The sequence below is a fragment of the Crassostrea angulata genome, chromosome 8 (assembly GCF_025612915.1).
Source record: "Crassostrea angulata isolate pt1a10 chromosome 8, ASM2561291v2, whole genome shotgun sequence".
NCBI lineage: Eukaryota > Metazoa > Mollusca > Bivalvia > Ostreida > Ostreidae > Magallana > Magallana angulata.
This window is the reverse complement of record NC_069118.1, coordinates 1,983,660-2,009,048: the sequence shown is the minus strand read 5'-3', so window position 1 is coordinate 2,009,048 and position 25,389 is coordinate 1,983,660. Positions and strand designations below refer to the sequence as shown.

At 32.9% G+C, this 25,389-nt stretch overlaps 2 long non-coding RNA genes across 2 annotated transcripts; one reads left to right on the top strand and one right to left on the bottom strand.

Annotated features, from left to right (window-relative positions):
- Positions 1–569: 569 nt before the first annotated feature.
- LOC128158542 (uncharacterized) lies at positions 570–5,096 on the top strand. The gene is made up of 3 exons (XR_008240011.1): positions 570–700; positions 4,663–4,819; positions 4,989–5,096. It is a non-coding gene; the product is annotated as an uncharacterized LOC128158542 (long non-coding RNA).
- On the bottom strand, positions 4,686–25,333 carry LOC128158541 (uncharacterized). The gene is made up of 8 exons (XR_008240010.1): positions 25,239–25,333; positions 8,071–11,188; positions 7,757–7,933; positions 6,333–6,545; positions 5,934–6,110; positions 5,555–5,749; positions 4,972–5,199; positions 4,686–4,811 (listed from the first exon to the last, which is right to left on the bottom strand). It is a non-coding gene; the product is annotated as an uncharacterized LOC128158541 (long non-coding RNA).
- Positions 25,334–25,389: the final 56 nt, after the last annotated feature.

The window sequence follows — 25,389 nt, the reverse complement described above, 5'->3', positions numbered from 1 at the left end:
AGAGACAGCATTCACTTTAGAAAAAGATGTATTTTTGATAAAAAAAAATGTTACGTTGCTACTTTCTTCGATTAACAATTGCTCATTTAAAATATTTATTGTAAAGTGCTTGGGTCAACATAAAGATGCAGCCGTTATGCACTCTGTATGAACGACCCACGTGTTCGATGTACACGCGAAGTAGGACAGCACTATCTGTGCAATATAATTCAGATACATTGGTAATTATTACAAGCAATAATCCATCTGTTACGATTTTTTTTATTTAAGTATCTTTTATACTTTTTACAAACTTTGTTTTTTAAATACAATGTGTAGTTCATGCATTTAGAAGTCCGTGTAACCTGAATCTCTTGATTGGAAAGCAACCGACCGTAACTTTCTCAACCGGTATATATAATTATAATATTTATCATAACGGAAATTCTACAGTAATTGTTAAATACATTCGCATATCATTAGTTGTGTTCAAGGAGAAATAGATAATGAAGTCCAGTGTTAAGCCTGTAGACACCGGGTCGGAAATATAAATAAAATGCTACTGCCGACAACCGTTTGTCAGATCATTAGTATGGACATGACCACATTTACTTATAAGAGTAGGGAGTTACAGTGTCCGGACGTGTAAAAAGGGGGTGCAGGGAAAACAGCTCTCTAGTAATCAATTAGAAGCTGTCTTTTGTCTCCTCTTTTTGTGAAGGTAAGTTCGTATCAAGATACTTGTGCCTTTTTTTTTTTTTTTTTTTACAAAATTTAACATAAAACATTCAGGGAATTCAAATAAATATAATATTTTTAATGCCGGAAAATTAATCAGAGAGTTACCCAGTGGGAATGTTACAAAACGCTTACTCTACAAATAATATGAGGTTGTCATAGAAAATATCATTATATGAATAATCTTTAAATTAATAATCATTAAATATAAAATATTATTGTATAACCACAAAAGTTTTTACAGAGGAGTTTGTCAAAATGAATTAAGGTAACATAAATTGTAGTTGGGTATACCAACGGGGTGTTACAGGCCGTTTATCATATTCATGTCAGTTCTTACACATGCACATATCCAGAAAGAAAATCAAACAAGAGGCCCATGGGCCACATCGCTCACCTGAACAGCAGTTCCTTGTAACATTCTATTTCGTAGCATATGCTTTTTCTATTCTAAACATTGAACCCCTTTCTGGGGCCCCAGTATTGGTCCGAGGTTTATGGTTGGCTTTAACCATATAAATAATAACATAGGAATGAAAATATGTATCACTGCGGCGTGACCGCACGTACACAGCCTGAAAAACTGAGCGTAGAAGAGTCCCACATCAAGAGGTATACCTCTCAGACAGTACAGAACATCAAGAAAGATATCTTGGTTCCACTACATTAGAGTTTACACAATTTGAGGATCCTTGCATAGTAATCTCACAAACTGTAGCATTATAGTTCTCGAGAAAAAACTTTTTAAAAACATTTTCAATATATTTTTCTATGTTAAACTTTGAACCCCAGCGTGGGGCCCCTGTATTAGTCCAGTGCCAAAGCTTTATTTATTTGGAATCTACATTATTTAAAGATGCTTGCATAGTAATCTCACAAGCTGAAGCATTATAGTTCCCTAGAAAAAAGATTTTTAATCATTTTCCCTCTATATTTCTATGCTCAACTTTGAACACCTCCTGGGGCCCCAGTATTAGATCGAGGGTCACGGCTTTTATAATTTCGAATCTACACTATTTGAGGATGCTAACGTAGTTATCTGACAAATTGAAGAATTGTAGTTCTCGAGAAGAATATTTTAAAATATTTTCCATATATACTTCTACCTTTAACTTTTAACCCATCTTGGGTCCCTAGTATTAGTCGAGGGGTCACTATTTCGAAACTATCGAACCTACATTATCCAAGGTTGTATGCATGATCGTAATCTCACAAATTGAAGCATTGTAGTTCTCGAGAAGAAGATTATTTAGCATGTTACCTTTATATTTCAATAAGAAACTTTGACCCCAGTATCACTATTTTACCAATTAAGAATCTACGTAAGCCAGGAATGCATGCATAATAATTCCACAAACTATAACATTGTAGTTCTTGAGAAGAAAAGTTTTAAACGTTTGCTTTATATTCTTTAAAATGCTTAAATTTTGAACCCCTCTTGGTGCCCCATTATTTGTCCAGGAGTCACGATTTTTACAAATTAGAATCTACATTATTATAGGATGTACATGTATGCATAGTAATATCCCAAACTGTTGCATTAAAGTTCTTGAGAAGAAGATTTTAAAACATTTTCCTATATATGTTAAAATTTAAACCCCTCCTGGGGCCCCACGTTTTGTCTGGGGGTCACGATTTTTACAATTTAGAATCTTCACTATATTTACAATCTTTTGTGAAAATATTGGCATTTTTGGTGCAGTAGTTCTTGAGAAGAAATTTTTTAACCATTTTTCCTATGTAGTTCTATGTTAAACTTTGAAACCCGCCTGGCGCTCCAGTTTTGTCCCGAGGGTCACGATTTCTACAATTTAGAATCTTCACTATACATATCAAAGGCCGGAACGCCCACACATGGCTCAAGCTGACATTTTCTTTATTATAGGTATCATTAATTTAAATTTCTGATTTTTTAAACAATTGTCCTATGTATTTCTATGTTAAACTTTGAAACCCACCTGGGGCCCCAGTTTTGGTCCGAGGGTCACAATTTTTACAATTTAAAATCTTCACTATATATACAAGCTTTTGTGTAAAAATTGGCATTTCTGGTGCAGCGGTTCTTAAGAAGAAGAAGATTTTTAAAGACACGCACCCTATATTCACTGTTTCGCAATTATCTTTTGAAAAGAGCTGTGCCCTTTATTTTAACAATTAATAATCCCCTGTCCATAAGGGTGCTTTGTACCAAATTTGGTTAAATTTGGCTAAGTTGTTTTTGAGAAGAAGTCGAAAATGTGAAAAGTTTACAGACGGACAGACGGACGGACGACGGACAACGGGTGATCAGAAAAGCTCACTTGAACCTTCGGTTCAGGTGAGCTAAAAAGGGGGTTATTGGTCCGAGCGATGAATTTGTTTGTAAGTTAGAATTTATCAGGGAAGGTCCAGACATATCTGTGGTAAAATATGTGATAATTTTTTAAATGGAATATTTGTACCACTTTTGGTCGGAAATATGATAAATCAGTTCAAAAGCGCAATATTCTGTGCCCGTAAACTGCAGATTTTTAATACGTTAGAAACTGTAGCTCCAAAAACACCCATATGATTTTTAAAACCGGGATCTACATACGTGCAGTAATTACACTAACTGAAAAACCTTTCAATCAAATCTCTTCTCGTCACTTTATAATTTAAAAACTTACATAATGGCTTATCAAAGGCAGCCTCATTTAAATAAGATAATAACTTCAAATATTTTCTTTTTTTATACTTACCTCGAAGCAGTATGTGCATAATATTTTAAACAGGAAGTTAAATATTGCAAAATTACATGCACTACACATGGCTGTGCATTATATTTCAGTTTTTTTTTTTGCGGAAGGCATCCATCGCTTAATGTCGTACATCGATAACTGTTCTGTATTCATTTATTAATTAAAGGGACCTGGACACGATTTGAGATCAAAAATTTTATTTTCATTTTTTATGCATGAAATGGTTTACTGGTGCATTTTAAATGATTGACCAAAATATTTAATGTTAAAGTCGAGTTACAAGCGAGATACAGAGGTAAGAATTGGTTTTTATGTAAACAAAGCTCGAGTCTTATAGATGTTTACAAAAAATGTAATGTAGAGATTTCACCATTTCTTTGACAATATAACATGTAAAAATCAATTTAAACTAAATCAATATCATTATAAATACTATTAACAAAATCAAGATACATTTGATTGAAACTTTCACCAATACAACATATATGTACAAAAATGACAATATTCGAGCTATGTTTACATAACAAAAATTATGAACTTTGTATCTTTCTTATAATTTTATATTTGACTTTCAAATTTTGACATAGCATTATAAACTTCTATATATGTATATTTCTCAATTTAAACACTTAAAATGGAAAAATAAAATTTGAAAATTTTAAGTACAATTGTCCCCAAGTCTATTTAACATAAATAGTTACATTTAAAAATTATCTAATAAAATCTACACCAGTCTGTTGATAAATCTATTTCCTAAAAATGCCATACAGGTTATAGAAAAACATTTAAAGAATACTTTTCATTCAGATCACCGTTCACCTATTGATTTTATACAATTATTGTTGTCTTTAATGATTTAATGATTTAGATACACAAGAAGTATAATATTCTCCTCGCCAATTTAGTTTTTTAGAATGGGGATTTTATCTAATCAATAAGTCAATCATATCACAAACTGACTAAATTAATTACGTTCTTTTCAAATATTTCAGGATACAAATGGCTTACTATCGCTTGTGCCTTTTTATATGCACATTCAGTTTCATAGGTTGATAATTAGTATCGTTTCGTAGCGAATTTTATTTCATCTTCTCAGTTAAAAAATACATGTATTTGTTTCCACTGTGTCTGTAATGAATAAAACATATAATTAAACTTGGCTACATAAACGAAACAAAATCTCCTTACCACACTTTCGATCTGTTTTGTTATCCTTTATTTTCAGAAAGGAGCTCCCAGAGCAGATTTCTTCACAGCTATATTTGCACTGTTCAAGCATTAAACTCGAGGTACACACCATACACACCTTGATGTTTTGTTCACACGTGACAAACGAGTGATTACAATGGAGTGTGTTTTTGTTTGCATTCGGATCTAAAGCAGTAAGTGTTCAAAAAGTCAATGTTCAACAAACTGTTTACTCCGTTTACATCTTAAGTAGAGTTTGTAATAAGAATCGTTTGAATAGTTTTATATGCATTTAAAATAGAAATTGTTCATTGAAGAGGTCGTTTTGCTGATTATACAAACGTACCAATATATTCATTGCAGGTTTTGCCTCTGTAATGATCCACACAACCATTACAGGACCCTGTCTGTTGGTTGCATATCGAATTTAGGCAGTTCCTTGGACAGCTGTTATGACAATTTTCTCCGTAGTACGAACCATTGCATTCAGTACACTCCCCAGTGATAGAATCACAGGACCGACAACTCTGTCGACATCTTGCACAGTTTGGCCCGAAGTGATTTGAAGGGCATACTGTTATTGAATGTAAAAGGATGTTCCAATTAATTTTATTTTCTATACATATATTCATTAAGTACATGTATCACACCTCAATACGTTGAATTTTCACCAATCAAGTGATAGCTTACACTGAAGAAATGTATAAAATAAAAAACCAGACAAAATCACAGTTTAATATCTTTATGAATCTAGTAATTTGTTTTTTTTTTTACATACTATCAGCAATGATAATCCTCTCCCCTGCAATCTATTTGGTCTCTTTCTGAGATTAGATTTTCAACGTATACTTAAAACATCGATTACCTAGTAGTTGATTGGCCAGTATTTTTAATGCCAGACGGTAGCAAGAAAAAACGAATAAACTTACTTATGGGATACACTTCAAACAGTCTCAATGGCCCATCACCTATCTTTTTCACTATAACTGTATCTCCACTTAGTGCTGCGTCACATTCTATTGCTGTCTGCTGTTGTTCTGATATTCCAGGCAATTCAAATGCTTTGCATCTGGTAGCCAAACAAATGGCGGTGTTTCCAACACTAATATGTATTTCGTATTGACCTGACATGCAACACAATATCAGGTTTTACCCAATTTCAATTTAAAAATAAGACTTGTTTCCCAGAGTTTAATTTTCTGCATTTAAATAAGATATATAGTTAACAAATTGACTTGACATTTATGCTTTTGAACATAAAAACCCCCCATAAAATTGTATTTTTATGAAGTGTAAGACAATGGTTACCTCCTCTGATCGAAATAAGAATCCATTTTACAACTTTGACTTCGTTCAATTTCAAAAACCACGACGCATTACTTCTTCATTCAGAATGGTAATAAGTATTCAAATTGTTGTCCAAGGCTTCTGATGTAGGAAAATTTGATACTTTCTGAACCAATTCTTTGTCCAACTGAAAAAGTCCTGAAAAGTACAGTAAAGTCAATCAGTAGTATTTTGCTAATTCATCTTTTTTTTGCTAATCGCAATAATTAAAATCAATATCGTTCGTCTTAAGTAATATTCCTAAAGTAGCTTAATATCACGAATAAATAGAATAATGATAATATGCTTTTCATTTTTGATAACAGATAACATATCTGTTTTCTCAAATGACAAATAATAACATAAATTAGAAAATCATACCTAAAGCAGTTATCTCTAATACCTGCATGACAGCAGGTTGGATACTGGTGAGGGTGAGTTTATTTCCCAATCTATATTCGATTTTATCACTATAGGTGCAGGTTACTATCTTCTCCATAACCTCTGACGTTTCAGCAGTAGCTGGCTTGATATCTGAACATTTATCAGATGATGTTCCCTGTGTACTCAGTTCAATTTTGAATTCATATGAACCTGAAAAGTAATCATTTTTAATAACATTTATTATGTTCAAATTTTTCATTAATATTTTATATTTTGATTGATTTTGACTGCATGTATCTTGTTGAGCTTTTTATTGAATGCCAGTCATAAAGTAGCCTTAACTTTTTGGATGATATAAATCTTGAAGGACACCCGGATATTTTGTTTCATTATTTAAATCAAATGCATCATTTGTTTTGAAAAATTCCAAAGGCCAGACTAGAGTAAAACGTACAAACATAAAACTTTTCTTACCAGCACATATTAATTAATTTTAAGTTTCTTTTAATTAATGCACGCACACCAGACTGTTAATTTCAAGCTTTAAGAGCCAACAATTTAGTTGCCGTACCATGCATTTAGTGTGGAGGCATTAAGTGCATCCTTTTTTGTCGATGTAACATTAGTTTTGTCGAAAGCAGGAGGTTGTAAAAAGAAATTAAAATTTAACGAAAATGATGGGGCAACAAAAATATTAAACAATATTTACATTTACCATTTTACATTTATTCTATCAACAAAGCAAATTGTAATTTACAGCTCCATATATACTAGCAGTGCTGAAATCCAAACGATCCATTTCTATCTAGTTTGTCGATTAGTCGAAACCTTCAGTAACCCAAGAAAAAATATTTATAACTCGCGTACACGTGCTATTTATTTTTCTGCAATGTCGCTACCTTCCTTTCCCATTTGAACAGCAAAGAGAGGATTTTATTGTTTTAATATACCGTGATAAAAATTGCCAGTCTACAAGAAGAGAACGTGCGTTAGTTATATCTTATATTGAGGTATAAATCTTCAAGGCCTTCAAGTCATAGCACAAGGGGTTTTCTCCGGAAAAGTATATGGAATATATGGAATTTTTACGCCTGTATTTTACTGCACCCTTCCTTTTTCTGTAACATATTTAGCTTTTTTGTTTATTTGTCGTTATCTTTTGTGCGTTTTATTATACGGAACCTATTGAATTCAAACTACTGCATTTTTAAATTTCCTGATAATTATGGTAAGTTTGAGTAGTTTCTTGAAGAGTTTCTTCAGTAGTGTTAGTTGTAGTGCTAGAATATTAGAAATAACATTTCTTATATCTTCGTTTTAAAAATTATGTTATTTTGTTAAACAGAGTAATGAGCTCTCTTCATAATTAACCAAACGAATTGCATTTAAATCATTTCTCATGAATCAAAAAAAGCATTTACCGGCTCTGATGCGGACGAAAATCCATGTGATTTTATAGATTTTATCCAGTAAAACAGACCATGATTCCTTGTTTCCGTAATTTGTCAAAGAGAATGTGTCCATGTCACCATCACATCCGAGATAAGCCACGTACGATCCATTGGTAGAGGACTGGTAGGCTTCCCGTATTTCATAGGCTGCCATGTTTCGATTTTCGATAAAAAAAAATAACAGAAGTAAGCCATTACAATACAAAAATTGAAAATTACAAACATTTAGATTAAAAAAGAGATACATTTCTAACTAAATGCCAATTTATAACCTTCCATATTACCTTTGACAGGCATTTTAAGAATAATCAGTGTTGAAAAGAAAACTCCAAGAGAATGAATATATTTCATACTGCCTTCTTCACTTAATTATGAACAATTCGTCATCATAACTAAAATGATATGCTAATATTATTTCTATATAATTGAAGTGTTTTCCGTCAGGCATGCAGTTTAATATGTCCGCATATGAATGATTTTGAACCGGATAATAATTCACAGTGTAAATGTGCTGTGTTACAATAACGAAAACTATAATTTTTGGTCTCTTTTCTCCATTATTTTAAGCACATAATCATATATAATTATATTAGATTAGGTAAAGAATCTTGAATATTTCTTGTGTTTATTTATTCCGTCCGTAAATATTTTTTTAATTAGATACTTATTATCACGAATAACAACGTTGTCGGTTTTCAGGAAACTGTTTACATATATAAAATTACATGTATAAGGATAAGTATAAAGATAAACAAATCCAAATACATTTACTTTTACTGCATTGAAATGATTTAAGCACTTTTTATGAATATACTGTACACGTTACACATACAAAAGCTAATATTGTAGACTTTAAAGATGATGAGGTTTTTTTTTTTTTGGAAAATGCTTTTAACGTCTTTGGAATAAAAATTTGTCACAAGAAAAGGCAGGAAGAAACTTTCAGGATTTGCACATGTGAAAATATTTTTTTTCAAAATAAAATATAACTTATCAATAAATGTCATATAGATTATAATTGCAATCTTGAAAAAGCAACAGTAGTTTGGTTATTATTTTCAAATGACATTTGCATTGATGTTTAAATTTAACTTTGTAGGATATATTGTTTACTGAATAAAACCAAATCTGATTTTTTGGTTGATGCAATTATTAGCATAAGTAAATAGACATTTATATTAAATGCGCTGACAGTTTTCACATTGACATTTGTGTTCTGTTAGCTTGTTTTGATTTTCGTTCATGTTCATATTATTTATGCTTTATATCCTGGGGAACTATCGCCTGTATTTTGTAATTTTTACGTATCAAATGAAACATAGATTTCGGTAAATCAAACAGTTGACTGTTTACCTGCACAAAATAAGCAAAATCTGGTATATTAACAAAGTACTAAAATACAAATCATTCTATTGGTAATTCGTACGTGTGATCTTTTGCGTAATAGTTAATTAATGCAATATGTGTTTTGTTGAGATGCTAAGCATTTTCTTTCTGGGGCCCCCTCTTTATATGATGAATTATATGAATTCCACATTAATTTTGATAGTTGTGAATAAAAACGACACCGTTAAAACAGTTTCCATAGTTTTAACACATTTTTTACGGTGATAAATGCATTATCGCTATACTTAAGAAAATATTACAGCGTAAAATCATTCTGGTTTGTAGCCATTTGTTGTTTTTGAATAAAGTTGAAAATAATGGTTGGGTTTTAGTAAAATACAGTGATATGCCTATCAATACATTGAATATAATAACTCTTTTACATGTCACATGACAACATTTTTCATTCGAGTGTATTCATCAATCAAGTGAGTAAGGTTAAAAAGTCACGGGAGTTCACGCCAGGCAAACAACAGTCGTTTATGATGGGAAAGACCAATTAAATTTTTCAATGTTTTTAATTTGAGGAATTGAGCGCTGCGCATTGAGACACAATTTTATTCTTCACATCTATAGGATTTTTTTAAATGAAATTTTCTTCCCATATAGTTCATTTCACCAACTGGTGTAATATCGAACAATAGATATTATGATAAATTTTTAAAAAATAAAATAACTAGTGAGTATAAGGAAGAATATGTGCGTACATGTATATGCTCTCAAATATTTTGATCGCTTTATAAAGTGGGGGAGGGGGGGGGGGGGGGGGCAGAACGTAAATATAGGGAATTGGAAGTTAACAGTGTACCCTACCAAAAGTTTAGTGTTATATCTTTCATAGGATTTTCTTATTTTTGGTAAAAATGGTATTCCATAAAGGTCAAAGATTAAGTGTATACAAAATCAAGTGTAAAATTCGAATACTTTACAATATTTATTTTTTGTTATTCTACCGAGGGGCCGTATGGTACAATATTCTTTGAACGCCCACATAAAGTCATTGTAGCTCAGGTGAGCGATGTGGCCTCATGGGACTCTTGTATATATTAATTGATTTAGAACGAGTTAATTTTTTCTGATAGACGACGTCATTCAAGTTTGAGTGTGCCTTGCCGCATCATGTTTATGTTGTTTTGGGTTGAAACCTGGGGAAATAGCAGTGTTACAAGTACTTGTACATATACCAATACTTTCTTGCTATATCAAAGAACACTTTGTATAATACATGTACATATACTTATATATGCATATAATTAATTGTCTCACTGTTTAAATTTTTAACCTATAAAACGTTATTAGTGACATAAATAATTGATACTGTGGCTAAAGTTCAAACTGTATATAATTTATTGATCATAATATCTATTGTTTTACATATGATTGTTTATTGTTTTACTTATAATTGTTTTATTTTGTATTGCAGTCTTTAACCATATAGAATAGATTGGTTATCTGCCTGTCATCATATTTGGCATCCCACAGATCGACAATATTAGTGACAGTACATGCATAGAACGTGCAGTGTAACAAGTATGATGTATAGTCAATTAGGCACACATAATATCCTCGAATATATATCGCTTACATTTGAACTTGTACACTTCTTGTAAAAGGTATATAAAGCTAGTGATAGAAATCCTGGATAGAAAAAGAGGTTTGTTATTTATTAAATTATCTAATAAATCTTTCTTTTTTGTAAATAAATATAATCAGTATCATAATCATAATTATAGTTCATAACTTTTGCTAATGTCTATCGATTTCTAGAATCTATGGTTTTTAACCAAATTACATTTCTCAAGAGATATATTGTGGTTTTCTAATTCCCTGATACATAATTTTAATTCTTCTTTATATTTACTTGCAAAACATAAAACTTCATTATAAACATTAAAAGATTAGGCATCTGATTATTTTTTTAAAAAGAGTTAATATTAACAAATTTCACATGCCTTTCAAATTTCCTTAGCAACCACTTCTCACATAGTTCCTAAAGTTCTCTTACACAATAGCAGTCTGCAAAAAAAGTGTTCGATAATGTGAAAATTTACAAAATTGTAAATTCAAGAAAATCAAACTTGTAAACATGGCGATTCTTGTGCCGTCATTTAGCCAAAAAACTACCATAAAATATGTCAATATTCTTAGATCAAAGGACCTGTAAAATATTTTGCTGATATGTACTTTTTTTTACTAAAATAAACTTTTTCATGGAAATAAAAGCTCACACGATTATGTATTTTTTGACAAAAAATACCTTTTCATGGAAATAAAAAATCACAATAGTTTTGCAAGATTTGAAAAGAATCCTCTTGCAGCTATTTGTTTGGTTTATTGTGTTTCATATAAATATCGTCTCATAGAAAGACTTGCTCTCATTGTTTATATTAATAAAATGAGAAATTTTGGAAAAAATGAAAAGGTATTATATTTCCGAAATATGAAAGCAATTCGAAAAACTGCTTGTGCTGCAATGAATATTTGTTAAAGACCTACAAATGTACGGATCTAAAATTCATGTCGTAACTTGATTCATTCTAATATGTGTTTTGCGCATAACTTCAGTTCTTTATTACCCAAGTATCTTTCAATATTATAAAATATTGTCAGTAGTTTTACTTGGTTGGTACAAATTCCAGGCTAATAGAAGTCAAACTAAGCGTATTTTATACAGAATTTTATAATGTAATATAACTTTTTTTTATATTATTCATCCTAAAGGATAGATTATGGATATCGTTTCTACCATGAATTAATGTTTTCGAATGAATTAATTCATTCAGTTTTTCTTTGAGTAAACACTACTGGAAAAGGGTATATATCCACTCTATTCAAACAAATAATGTCTATTCCTATAAATACATATTTCCCTTTTGCATATTATTGAATGTGTGGAAAATTTCATAAAATCTGCATTTTAAATGTTCTATTTTGCTTAAGAAGGCGCAGATATAAACATACTGACTTTCCTAGAACAAAAAAAAAACCCAATCACAACAACCACAATTATCACGACAACATACACCATAGCAGGGCTTGGTAAACTTTGTTGCCATCTTTCTTTTGTGGTCCTGATATCTTTACACGCAGTGTTAGCGAAGATAGCGTTTTGTCGTCATTTTGTTCTTTGCCAGTAAATATTTATTGCTTTAATGACCGGCAATTGTATTTTAAAACAAGAGGCCCATGGGCCACATCGCTCACCTGAGGAACAATAGGTATGATAAAATCAGCTTAATGGAGTCATAATACAAACTATCTGGACAATGTACAATAATACATGTAGATCCTGTATAAATAAAATCCATTTTCCCCTGGATATTCTTATGTTTATAATCATTAGTCCCTTTTCTAACAAGATGATTTTATAGTCTTATCATATGTTGAGTATTGCAGTTCTCAAAATGATCCTTAACAATAGTTTATATATTAGATATAAACGTACATCAAACTATGAACCTTCTCGGGAGGCCAAAGAATTGTCCTGGGGCCAAAGTCTTAACAATTATAAAGAAACATCTGGCTGATTAGTTTCTGAGAAGATTTTTAAAAATTTACCCTATATATTCCTTTGTTAAATTTTGACCCCCCCCCCCCATTGTGGCCCCACCCTACCCCTGGGGATCATGATTTTCACAACCATGAATCTACACTACCTGAGGATGCTTTCACACACGTTTCAGCTTTCCTGGCTGATTAGTTTCTGAGAAGAAGATTTTTAAAGATTTACTCTGTTTATTCCTATCTAAAACATCGACCTCCCATTGTGGCCCATACCTACCCCCCGGGGTTATGATTTTCACAAATTTGAATCTACACTACCTGAGGATGCTTCCACACAAGTTTCAGCTTTCCTGGCTAATTAGTTTCTGAGAAGAAGATTTTTAAAGATTTACTCTATTTAATCATATGTTAAACTTCGACCCCCCATTGTGGCCCCATTCTACCCCCAGGGGTTATTATTTTCACAACTTTGAATCAACACTACCTGAGGATGCTTCCAAAGAAGTTTCAGCATTGCCGGCTGATTAGTTTTTGAGAAGAAGATTTTTAAAGATTTACTCTATATATTCCTATGTTTAACTTCGATCCCCCATTGTGGCCCCACCCTTCCCCCGGGGGTCATGATTTTCACAACTATGAATTTACACTACCTGAGGATGCATCCACAAAAGTGTCAGCTTTCCTGGCTGATTAGTTTCTAAGAAGAAGATTTTTAAAGATTTACTCTATATATTCCTATTTTAAACTTCGATCCCCCATTGTGGCCCCACCCTACCCCCGGGGGCCATGATTTTCACAACTATGAATCTACACTACCTGAGGATGCTTTCACACAAGTTTCAGCTTTCCTGGCTGATTAGTTTCTGAGAAGAAGATTTTTAAAGATTTACTCTATATATTCCTATGTAAAACTTCGATCCCCCATTGTGGCCTCACCGTACCCCGGGGGTCATGATTTTCACAAATTTGAATCTACACTACCTGAGGATCCTTCCACACAAGTGTCAGCTTTCCTGGCCGATTAGTTTCTGAGAAGAAGATTTTTAAAGATTTATTCTATATATTCCTATGTAAAACTTCGATCCTTCATTGTGGCCCAACCCTACCTCCGGGGATCATGATTTTCACAAATTTGTATCTACATTACCTGATGATGCTTTCACACAAGTTTCAGCTTTCCTGGCTGATTAGTTTCTGAGGAGAAGATTTTTAAAGATTTACTCTATATATTCATTTGTTAAACTTCGACCCCCCATTGTGGCCCCACCCTCAGGTGAGCTAAAAAGGTTAAGTTTACAATACAATAAGTTGTTAAAGTTGGTTTCTGGAAGAACAGACTTTGAAAATTTTCTTAATAAATATTGACAAATATTTTACTTTTTTAAGCTTTAGTTTTTAAGATCTGTGTACAAACATAGAATTGTTAGCAAATCGCTGTATCTTGCTTATAATTCGAAGCTTAACACTCAAATATGGTTAGTAAATAGAAATTGTAAACAATTAAACACAAGAAACACGCACTACATGTATAACAAATAAAGAACACAATTTATTTTTTCGAAATGAATCATATATATATACATATATATACCTACATATTTCCGTTAGCGATATCAAACTCTATTTAAACTGAATAAACTCGAAAAAATGCCGAGCATCTCAACAAAACCTATTGCATTAATCTACATGTACCATTACGCAAAATATAATGCCGAATTACCGATAGAATGAATTGTATTTCAGTACCCGTCCCCTACATCCGATTTTGCTTAATTTGCGCAGGTAAACAGTTAACTGTTTGATTTACCGAAGTCTCTGTTTGATTTGATACGTAAAAATCACGAAATACAGACGATAGTTTCCAGGTTACAAAGCATAATGAGAACGAAACGAAAATCAGAACAAGCTAACACCAACGTCATGTGTGAAAACTGTCAACGCATTGAAATATTTAGCCTCAATTTACTTCACAAAATCGGCACCAATATATTTTGTATGTTTCAAAATTTCCCTTCATACGCGAACTGTTGCACAACAAGCAAATTCATCATAGTCAGATCGACCCTTTTTCGTATAATGTCATGGCTGCTTTAAACAAAGAACCTCGTTTTAGAAGTATGGAATCATTTTACCGGATGCCGAACCCGAAGCTATTAAACTGATTGAAACACGCATTTCCTTTATTATTATTTTCGAAATAACTCAGATTTGAAACAAAATTTCCACTTAATTTTTGCAATTTATATTTTCCTTCCCATAAGGATAATTTATGCTAAACTATGTTGAATTTGCCTCGGTAGTTCTTGAGAAGAAGATTTTTAAAAATGCACCCCCCTTTTTCTACAGTTTCAAGGTTTTCTCCGCTTTGAATACAGATCAAACTTTTATTTCTGCAATTTATATTCGCCCTCCCATAAGGATGATTTGTGCCAAATTTGGTTGAAATTGGATAAGCGGTTTTAGAGAAGAAGTTCAAAATGTAAAAAGTTTACAGACGGACAGACGGACGGACGGACAGACGGACAGACGGACGGACAGACGGACGACGGACAAAATGTGATCAGAATAGCTCACTTGAGCTTTCAGCTCAGGTGAGCTAAAAAGGGCGTAATCGATATCTTGAGCTGACTAAGGTAATTAGCTCTAAATAAAACTTGGGTATTATATCTAAAATGTTTATATACATTGTATATATGACTTTTAACAATACCTGATATATTGCTATACTAAAGCGCATATGCTCTAAAGCAGTTTAAAAAAGAAGAAGGTTTTTTCAAATAGTTGGTAATTTATGGTAAAGTTCCTTCTTAACGTTTGACGTGGCATAGAACAAGGTGTTTACCGGTGAAAGAGAGTTTATCTTATAAAAATCTAAAATAATTTTTTGTATACGTAAGAGAAGCCAAAAGGAAAAAAGAAATAGAAATTGCAACCGAAAAATAAATTAATTGATAAATAAAAAAATAGAAAATTACAACACGCACACTATTTAGATGTAAACGATTATATAAAATTTTTACAGTGGATTTTTGTTGAGATCATAACAGAACATAATCGCAGACATATTGAAAGGATTGATCAAAGCATTAATAATTTCCTCTTTAAGTACACAGTTTATGTTTAAATCCATTTGTATCCGTCATATGTGATCGAAGTAGTTTAATCAATCGTAAAACCAGAACAGACGTTAGACATATTGTCATATTGTCTTCGTCTTCCGTGATCTTTTCTTACTTTCGACTACTACCGATGGTCGGCCGATTAAATAGACAAGTTCGCAATTTTCTGAATATTCACCTGTAACTTCGTGGACATTGCTTCAATTTATCGAGGAAAAGGGTTCCGCGCCTGACCGCCGCTCATATATTAACCGATAGCCGGTAAATGTTAAACCTAATCCGTATACGGTTGATCGTCAGTGCATCAGCCGATTTGTCAAAATCGCCCCAAAGACCAGTTGACCCTCGGTCGTCAGTCGGCCGACATTTAAGAAAATCCAAATGCCGAAATGTCGATCGACCGAGCGACGACAGACATAAGAACTGTCTTCCGAAGGTCGGAAGATGATCGAGAATTGCTCGATGGACTACTAGTATTAAACGAGTGGTTTAACTGAAGAAATCGGACACCGACGCAGAAAAAAATGTAACTTGGCCCGATGGACACAAAGTTGGTCGGCCGACGAAAAATGAATACGACATTGTCCAAGACAACGGCTGATGAAGTGCCGACTGTCACCCTATTAATCCCATTTTTACCCCCCCCCCCCCAAAAAAAAAGTCCGCCGTTGCTCGTTTTTGGAAATGTGTCTCGGGTTTTACTCTATTCAGCGATATTAAATCTAAAATATTAATGAAAACAATTATACCTTCTCGATAAGAACAATATATGCAGTCAATTTCAACCTATATTTTCTTTCTATAATACATTTTTATATTTACTAGTATCTATTTTTTTCCCTATAAAACATGCACATGTTTCATACACCGGTATATTAAAGGAATAAGGAATCATTCTTTGAGTATTATGAGGTGATACTTTAGGTAGGGCGTGATCAAATCCAATAAAGCCCGATGGGCTTTATGATAGATTTGATCACGCCCCAACCGAAATTATCACCTCATGATATTCAAAGAATGATATCTTATTACTTATATTCATATAATTTTCAGCAATTGTACGATTAATTATTTGAAAATAAATAATCAAACCTCACTTGCACCCCAATTATACGTCATTTGAATTTATTGGACTGTACAGTATAAAATCGATACGTAGTGTTATCACAGACAAAGACACTGTAAAATGTAAATATTCATTTTTTTGGCGCACAGAATTAGTGAATCAGTAGATAAAGTGTCTTTTGTGATCTTGTCTAAAATTTTAGACTTCATCTTTATCAAACCACTTAGAAACCTTTTGTTTATAGGCTACATCACTTGTTCCAAAAAAACGAGAGAGAGAGAGAGAGAGAGAGAGAGAGAGAGAGAGAGAGAGAGAGAGAGAGAGAGAATGAGTGATAGACTAAACTTTACGTACATTTAATTTTAAATCACTAATATAAGCTATTTGTTTAATCTAGTTGTCATATATTAAATCCTTTAATCGATAAAATAATGCACATTATTAGCATATTATGATGAAATTCAACCAAGCAGTTTCAGAGTCCACGTGCTATATATATACATGTATACTCAGCCCGTTAGCTGCATCACATGCTCCTTCCGCGAGTCGACAACAAAAATGTGTCGTTCCTTTGTTTTTCAAGTCCGAAGATAATAGAAGTGTGATCAGCAATAACTTTGTCTTACATTGTTTGTTACATGTATGTTTGATATGATTCTTACACTGCGAGTGTGAAGTTTAATTTGTATTATATATTCTATACGTTGAACTCTCTCTCTCTCTCTCTCTCTCTCTCTCTCTCTCTCTCTGAGAATGTATGTTTATGCATACTAACAGTGACTGAACTCCTAAAGTCTTATTTGAATAAATTTTATTTATTCTAGACTAGCTCACGGCTTAAACAACGATCTCCACACAGTGACTAAAAGTTTGTAGACGATCTATGACCAGGTTTATAGGTTTTATCTATACAAAGCACACGTAATTAGATTGAAAAGAAAGTGCATTGACCTGTGCTCGTTCTTAATACTTGCTAGAAGTTAAATATATATTATTCATCTGTTTAATTAATCATTTTTCTTGTATATTATTGTACCGGTTGGTAAATGATTTTCTTTGTGAAATTCCCGCATTTATAAAGTTGCTAAATTGTTCTATCCACGCGCGTCGATTGTATTAAATTACATGTAGCTGTTTGTGTATTAGAAAAAAAAACAAGAAACTAACAAAGTATAAGTACGATATTAAACAATAAAATGCTTTCTATGGCGATTCATGCGGTAAATGAAGGTGGCGACATTGCAGAAAAAATTACCTTACCCGCGTTCTTTTTCTCTGCATTGATCGCTAATTTATTGTTTATATTTACATCTTTCTATCAACAAATTAATAAATTGGTTGAAAAAAGTAAGAAAAATTAATAAAATTATTGTTACGTACATCAGTACGTTAGGTATAAGAAACAGCCAAATCGTCTCCTATTGGAATTTGATTCTGACATCACCATGATTATTTCGTGTAGTCCGGGGTTTTCTTAGGTTGCTGGAGGTTTCGACCGATCATAAACTAGTAAGAACTGGATCGTTTATATTTCAGTTCTGTCAATTTCAACAGAGCTATGAATGTACAATCCATTTTCGTAATAAAATAGAGGGATCATACTTGGTGGATGTAAATAATATATTCATTTTCCTCTACTGGCTTTCGAGTATTTCTCTGCAGTACGGATTCCCTAACTATGTCGAGTTAGTTAATACGAAATTCTTATTCTAAACAAAGGGGATGGAAAGTTTGGAAATAAATACTAATACCAAAAATAAAAAAATAAAAAATAAAAAAAGAGAAATGTTTGGTTGTGTTAAAATCCAGTTAAGCCTGTCCGTCATGTTTATGACGCCGCGTTTAAGGCTTCATAAAATGTCGACGTTTCGTTTTAAAAAGGCGCCGTGTTTAACGTAAAATGTATCATATTTACACTAAAGTTATATGAATAAATCATATACCATTGAGTTTTGTTTATTCTTGGCTTTTGAAAATGGTATGTATCATTAGATTTTAAAACACGGCATTTTTTGGCCAATAACGTCCCTTGTTCTTATAAAATTGAGAAGGTTAGTAATATTTTGGTGTTACACATTTATTATAGTTTTAACCTTTAATAAATATTTAAAGAATACATTAAAGCACTATTTTCTTTTAATTTTAGTTTTTTAAATACTATATAGCACTAAAAGAGCTGTGATAATATAAACGAATAATTAAGGTCTTCCGTTTCCAACGGAAGACCTTGTACTGAATCTGATGGTTCTTCTTCATTATTATTTTTCTTCTTCTAGACGTTTTTAAATCCTCAATAACTTATTTGTTTGTCATCCGATTTCGTTCAAATTTTCACGGTGTATTGTAAATTAAAAAAGGTTGCTAGAGCACAAAAAGAATTGAAATCGCAACTTCCGGTTTTGAGTTATTCCCCTTTTTCTAAAATTTTAGGGGCATTAGTTTCCGGACAAAGGCTCCGAAATGGTCCGTAGCAAATAATTTATAGTTAAAAATCTTTATCATTGACACTTTGAATATTGTCCTCCGATTTTTGTATTTTAGTTTTATCCAATTATTCCACTCGAATTAATCAATCGAAATCTATGTTCTAAAAATAGCAAAAATTTTCTCTTGTTTTAGCTTCGTAACTTTTTAGTTTGAAATATTTCCTAAATACATACTGAACAAAAGTTGTGCATAATGTTAAGGGCATTCATTTGACACCAATAAAAAGGGGCTGGTCCCTTAAATTAAGGGCCAGTAGCCCCTAAAAAATTTTGCTGAATAACTCAAAAACTGTTAGGATTTCGATATGGCTGTCGCTGGAAAAGTTGTTTGTTGGGATCTTATAAAGGTCGTTATAATGTTATTTTGTAAGTGATCTGTGTAGTATGAGTGAAAAAAGCTTTACATGTTAACATGTACCTGTTTTCATTTGGCAACTTAACGAAAGTCTTTGTGCCTAAAACTTGCATAAAGTGACCACAGAAAGTATGCTGGTTTATACAGGAGGCTTTAATTCATGAGAAAAAAAAAATTAGAACACATGCTGTTTTTTTTTATTTAAAGAATTCTGAAGTTTAAGTCATTGTTGCTTAGTTCTTAAAGTGCACAGTCCTTAAAGACAAGAATCGGAAAACAAAACATTCTTTTTCTTCTCTAGTAAAACACAAACTACGTATTGAAAAAATTCTATGCATTACATTTTAGTTATCATACTGCATGCATTTAAAATCCACCTTGAATCAGAGCTGTGTGCGTATCATTACGTAAGCTATCCTTCGCCCGCGGCCGAGAAAATCGGTCACCATGGTCGCGGCTGGACTACCTAGAGGTCAGCGGTTATCCAATACACGAGCGTTGCGTTTTTCATAAATGAGTTAATTCAGCTTCGAACTGAAGAATTGTTTCAGTTTTGATTACGTACACATAAAGGTTTATTCTTCAATTGGATTAAACGATAGGGTGTCAATTAAAAAATCGTTCAGTTAATTAATAAAAGCAATGCCATTCTCAATCTACTGCAATAACAGACATATAGACCAATTGTGGGTTTTAAGTAAAAAAAAAGTTTCTATTTGATAGATTTTAGTAATTAAACTGCAAACTTTTCAAATCTTCCTAGGTTCTGAGCTGTGCGTGTGTATGCGTTAATTCGATCTTTACGTAATCTATCGTTCGCCTGCGGCCGAGGAAATCATCCGCGGCTGCACTACCTAGCGGTAAACGGTTATCTAATTTAATACACAAGATTCGCACCCGCACACTTGCATGAATATGAACTTGTTTGAGTTTATATAGCGGTAAATACACTGTACAATGTTTTAACTATATGTTATAAAAGTTTGTTCATTTTGTATCTGTTTAAATCAAACATTGGAGAGTAAATTTTAAAAGTCGTTCTGAAAATTAATAAAAGCGATATTACTCCAACTCGTCAGACATATTTGAATGTTTGGTTTGAAAGTCTTAAATGTTTTAAAAACTGTACAAATAATGTTTTCAATCAACAAAAAAAAACAACAACACAAATATTAAAACCTTGAAATAACGATCATCCCTCGCACATGGCCGAGGAGATCCCGCGCAAGTGACATCTTCTACATTTACCTTATCACGCGTGCATGTTTGGTATTTTGTATGATATTTTTATTATGTTTTCAACTATTATATTGATTTAAGGTGAACAGATGAATTTATGTTACTCGTACAGTTGATTTAGCATTGATTTATACGACAGCGTACAAGGTAATTTAAAAACCAAATCAATTTATGATCAAAGTTCCATGTTACATGTTTGCAGTAGGTGCTGGCACGATAAAGGAATGCCCTAAATTGAGGCATTCGGTGATTACTTTAAAGAACATTCACTTGAGTTTTGAAACAAGTTTTGTTTAGATTCTATCGGTCACATATAAATAACCTCTGTAATGTTTCTACATGGTCGTTTGATCATTTCATTGTGAAAACGAACTTATATCTGTGTTGCCCTCCCACCGCCCCGCTGCCTTGTGCTCTTTTTTTTTTTAATTCCAGATCTGTCGAAAATCATTTGATAGTGACTTCTTCTTATGTTTAACATTTTCTCCTGAACGTGTTCCTCTTTCCCATCCGTTTTTTATTCGGTCAGTCTTTGTAAATTTCAACTTTCTTTATTGCGTTAATTCAATTGCCACGTGCTACCGAAAATCTTGTGTCGCTTCAGCGCACACAGCTCAGAACGTATATAGCCCCAGGTTATTTATGGCTGCAAATCATCAATTGTTATGTATAATTAATCAACAGTTCGAAGTGTGCTTTCTTCAAAGTGGTCAATTATCAAACAATAAGACTTTCATTTTCACATTAAAGGTGCGAGTACATAATCTGAGAACGTGGCTATAATAAATTTACCTGTTGAACACGCTAAACTTCTATTATATATAGTTATGAACAGAATTATATATATTATAATAAAAGGTTTTAATTAAGTCAAAGGCAATTTGTTCTTGGGATTAGATGTTATGAAATACGACTACATTATGCTATGCAGGCGGTCGCCATAGAAATCATCAAAGTATTGCAAGTGTGGACAGATTAGTTCACTTGACTTACAGACTATAATATAGTGACATATCTGCCTCCAAAAAATATATGCGCTTCTCAAAGGTACACTTCAGTGAGATGGGACATGTGTTCTTTGGGATTTTCTTTATTGCTAATTATATGAAAATTGATTTTAAAAAAAAGTTTTCTTGAAGTTGTGTGGTATGAGGTTGTCATGCAACTTAATTGACTTACAAGGTTATCTTTATGATAAAACAGAGAAAAGCAAAAAACAAACAAAAAACCCACAAAATACAAACATGGAACTTGCATCAAATTTACTTCATGTACATGTTACCCCAAAATTCCGACCGAATATGCCCCTTTGTCACATTTAATTAAAGCAATTGAAAATAAAAACCGTAACACCTTAATTTTTCCCTTATTTTTATTGAAGTTTCTACCGGTTTTTTTTCAAAATACATACGTAAACTTTCTCCGAGAGAATTACTTATGATCCGATAAAGGAGAAAAAACTGAATTAAAAATAGGGTATTTTGCATATTACTGCATCGTCGAGAGAAGTAATATTCATTTCTGTAAGTAATGTCATTTAATTTTACGTTACATAACGGTGTCTGTATATCAGGTGTAAAATTTAGACGCTCACTTATGCATAAATTCTCCCGATGATCTTTCATAGCTGATTATTATTTTAAATGTTCGATTCTACTCGAATTATCAAATAATATCAGCCCTGAACAAATTTTCAGAGATGCCATCAATTTTGGCTATTTACCAAATTTTGACAGCACGCAACAATTTCAAACTTGCACATAGTCTTCAAAAAATTAGAAAGATTTAATTACAGAAGTTACGTGGGGTTTTTTTGCACGTTTTTGCGTGCATTTCCTTACATGAATCATGAATACATGTATATAACAATCCTTGCTATCCTTAAAAATTTAACTCGCCATTAAACTTCTCATTGTTTAAACCCCTGTCACACTGGAGCTGCGTCCTCACGGCGATCCCGCTGCGTCATTGAATAATGTAAAACGCCATGGTAAACGAACTAGAGTCTACTACAGCGCCGTAACAATGCAACGGCATCTTCGTTCGCCGCGGTGGGATATCCTAGAACATTTTAGAACGCTGTGACAGCGCATGTGCACGCAGTCAGCGCGCAGGGCACGCTGTGGACATGTGGTAAAAACTCCTAGCACGTCATGAGCACTCGGCGGATACCCAGCGAGAGCGCAGTCAATCGCCAAGTAGAACTCTGTGGAAACGTAGTTGGGAGCTCTGTAAGGACGCCTCCGTCACCATCAGGATGCCTTGACATTTTCACTTGTAAATTTTCCTTGCGATCCTACGAATTCCATGAATTTTACAACGCCGTGAACACGCCCTGGGAACTTGATGTGACAGGGCTTTAAAGAGTTTTCAAAACAATTACACAAACTGTGTTCGACAAATAGTTTTCCTAAAGCATTTTCTTCCTGTCTTTATACAGGCTTTCAATCACAACACGTTTTTATAACAAAAGCAGAAGTGAAATTTTAGTCATTAGTCATTATAATCGTTTGACACCAAATCATTTAAATTATCAACTCGCAGCAACAACGGAAGACCTACTCGTGGCTTTGCCACGAGCTTTGCTCTAGTTAAGCATGCTGATTGGTTTTTTGTAGTTAATTATTTTGTTTTTGTTTATGTTTATTTCTTTATTTTGTAAGCAAGTACTGTTCTTATCGTGATAACCACGACGCCCTACCAGGCCTCACACTCAGTTTGCCTATAAAAAAACAATATCTTACAAGCACTAATATTAAGATAGGCACAGTATCTGTAATCTTTATTCTCTAATTATGTGAATTATTGTAATGAAAAGTAACATTAACAAAACATTAAAAATATCCATGTGGGATAACGAAGACACGCAACTATTACGGAATTATCAAGTTTGTCCCGGGTGATCGGATCCGGTTTTAATGACCCGGTTTTTCTTAAAAACTGTAATTTATCGCAGAATTATTACTTTTCGTTCAATAAATGCCTATTTCTTACTTGTATTTCATATGTTTTACCGGAATTAAACGTGAAATGTTCAGTTTTTTTCTTAAATAAGTCCACAAAACCGTAAAATGTCGACCCGGGTTTGCCTACCCATTTTACCAACTTGGAAATCAACAATCGTCGATAAATTTCTAAATACACATTGTTGTGCAGAAATATTTACAGCGAATACAGTTATATCGATTACTAACATATCCTGAAAATTTCAATGAGATTGGTTGATTATTTGAAAAGAAAACTGAAAAATATCGATCTGTCCCGGTTTTTATTTTGCCCCGGCCCGGGTTTGCCTACCCATTTTACCAAGACTCGACGGTGAGTCTTGGTAAAAAATATTTACAGCGAAAACAGTTATATCGATTACTAAAATATCCTGAAAATTTCAATGAGATTGGTTGATTATTTGAAAAGAAAACTGGAAAATATCGATCTGCCCCGGTTTTTATTTTGCCCCGGCCCGGGTTTGCCTACCCATTTTACCATGTTTACCAAGACTCGACGGTCGCACTAAAAAGCGCCCGAGAGCGCCCGGGAGCGCCCAAGAAGCAAATATAGGCGCCCGGGATCCTAGATTCTTCTAAGATTGGTCTTAAAAACTTTTATTGTTAATATGTACTGGCACTGTACCAGTTATCGGCTATAATTTTACGTTTTCTTTTCGTGTTTCCTTATTTCTTGATATATTTGAATAAAACTTGACATACTTTGAATGGTGAACTCCTTATTTATCCATCGTTAGATTATATCATCATTTAGAACCCAAACATATTGTTTTTGTGCTATTTAGCACGCTCCGAATTTGCCGAGTTTTTACGATTTACTGTACCAGTTATCGGCTTCGTGATAATAACCCAGTAAAATTCCTTTACACGTTGATTTCATATTCTGCAAAGTAAAAATTGAATTAAGTCAATTGCAGGGTCAGCCTATAGGTCGTGGGGTTATTATACATAAACAAAACTCATAAAATTATCCGTTTATCATCGTACGGTAATACATAAAAACGTATGCTGTTCAATACATAATTGTGCAATTTTTATAGGCGTTCAACTGCACCATGAATCCTTCAGAATTTAGTGAATTCTTATTGTTGAGAAATCTAATATGCATTGATATTATATGTCAAATCAAAGAAGGGATATAATAACGTATCACAAAGAGGTCATATTCTATTTTTAACGTATTACGTCACTTTTCCTACAGCTAAAAGTGCAAAGATGTAAATCAGCGGTAAACAATGACCGTTAAAGCTCATGTTTAAAACATATTCAAGAAAGATTTCCATCAAACTTACTTTTCTTTATTCGAAACAGACAATCCCGGATAGTCGCATGCTATAAACCCGAACCCTCAGTTAACTGGTACAGTACCAGTATGCATACACTAGAATAAAAATCCGGGGAAATGTAATAATGCAGCAAACAAGAAAGACAACTCTAAATTGT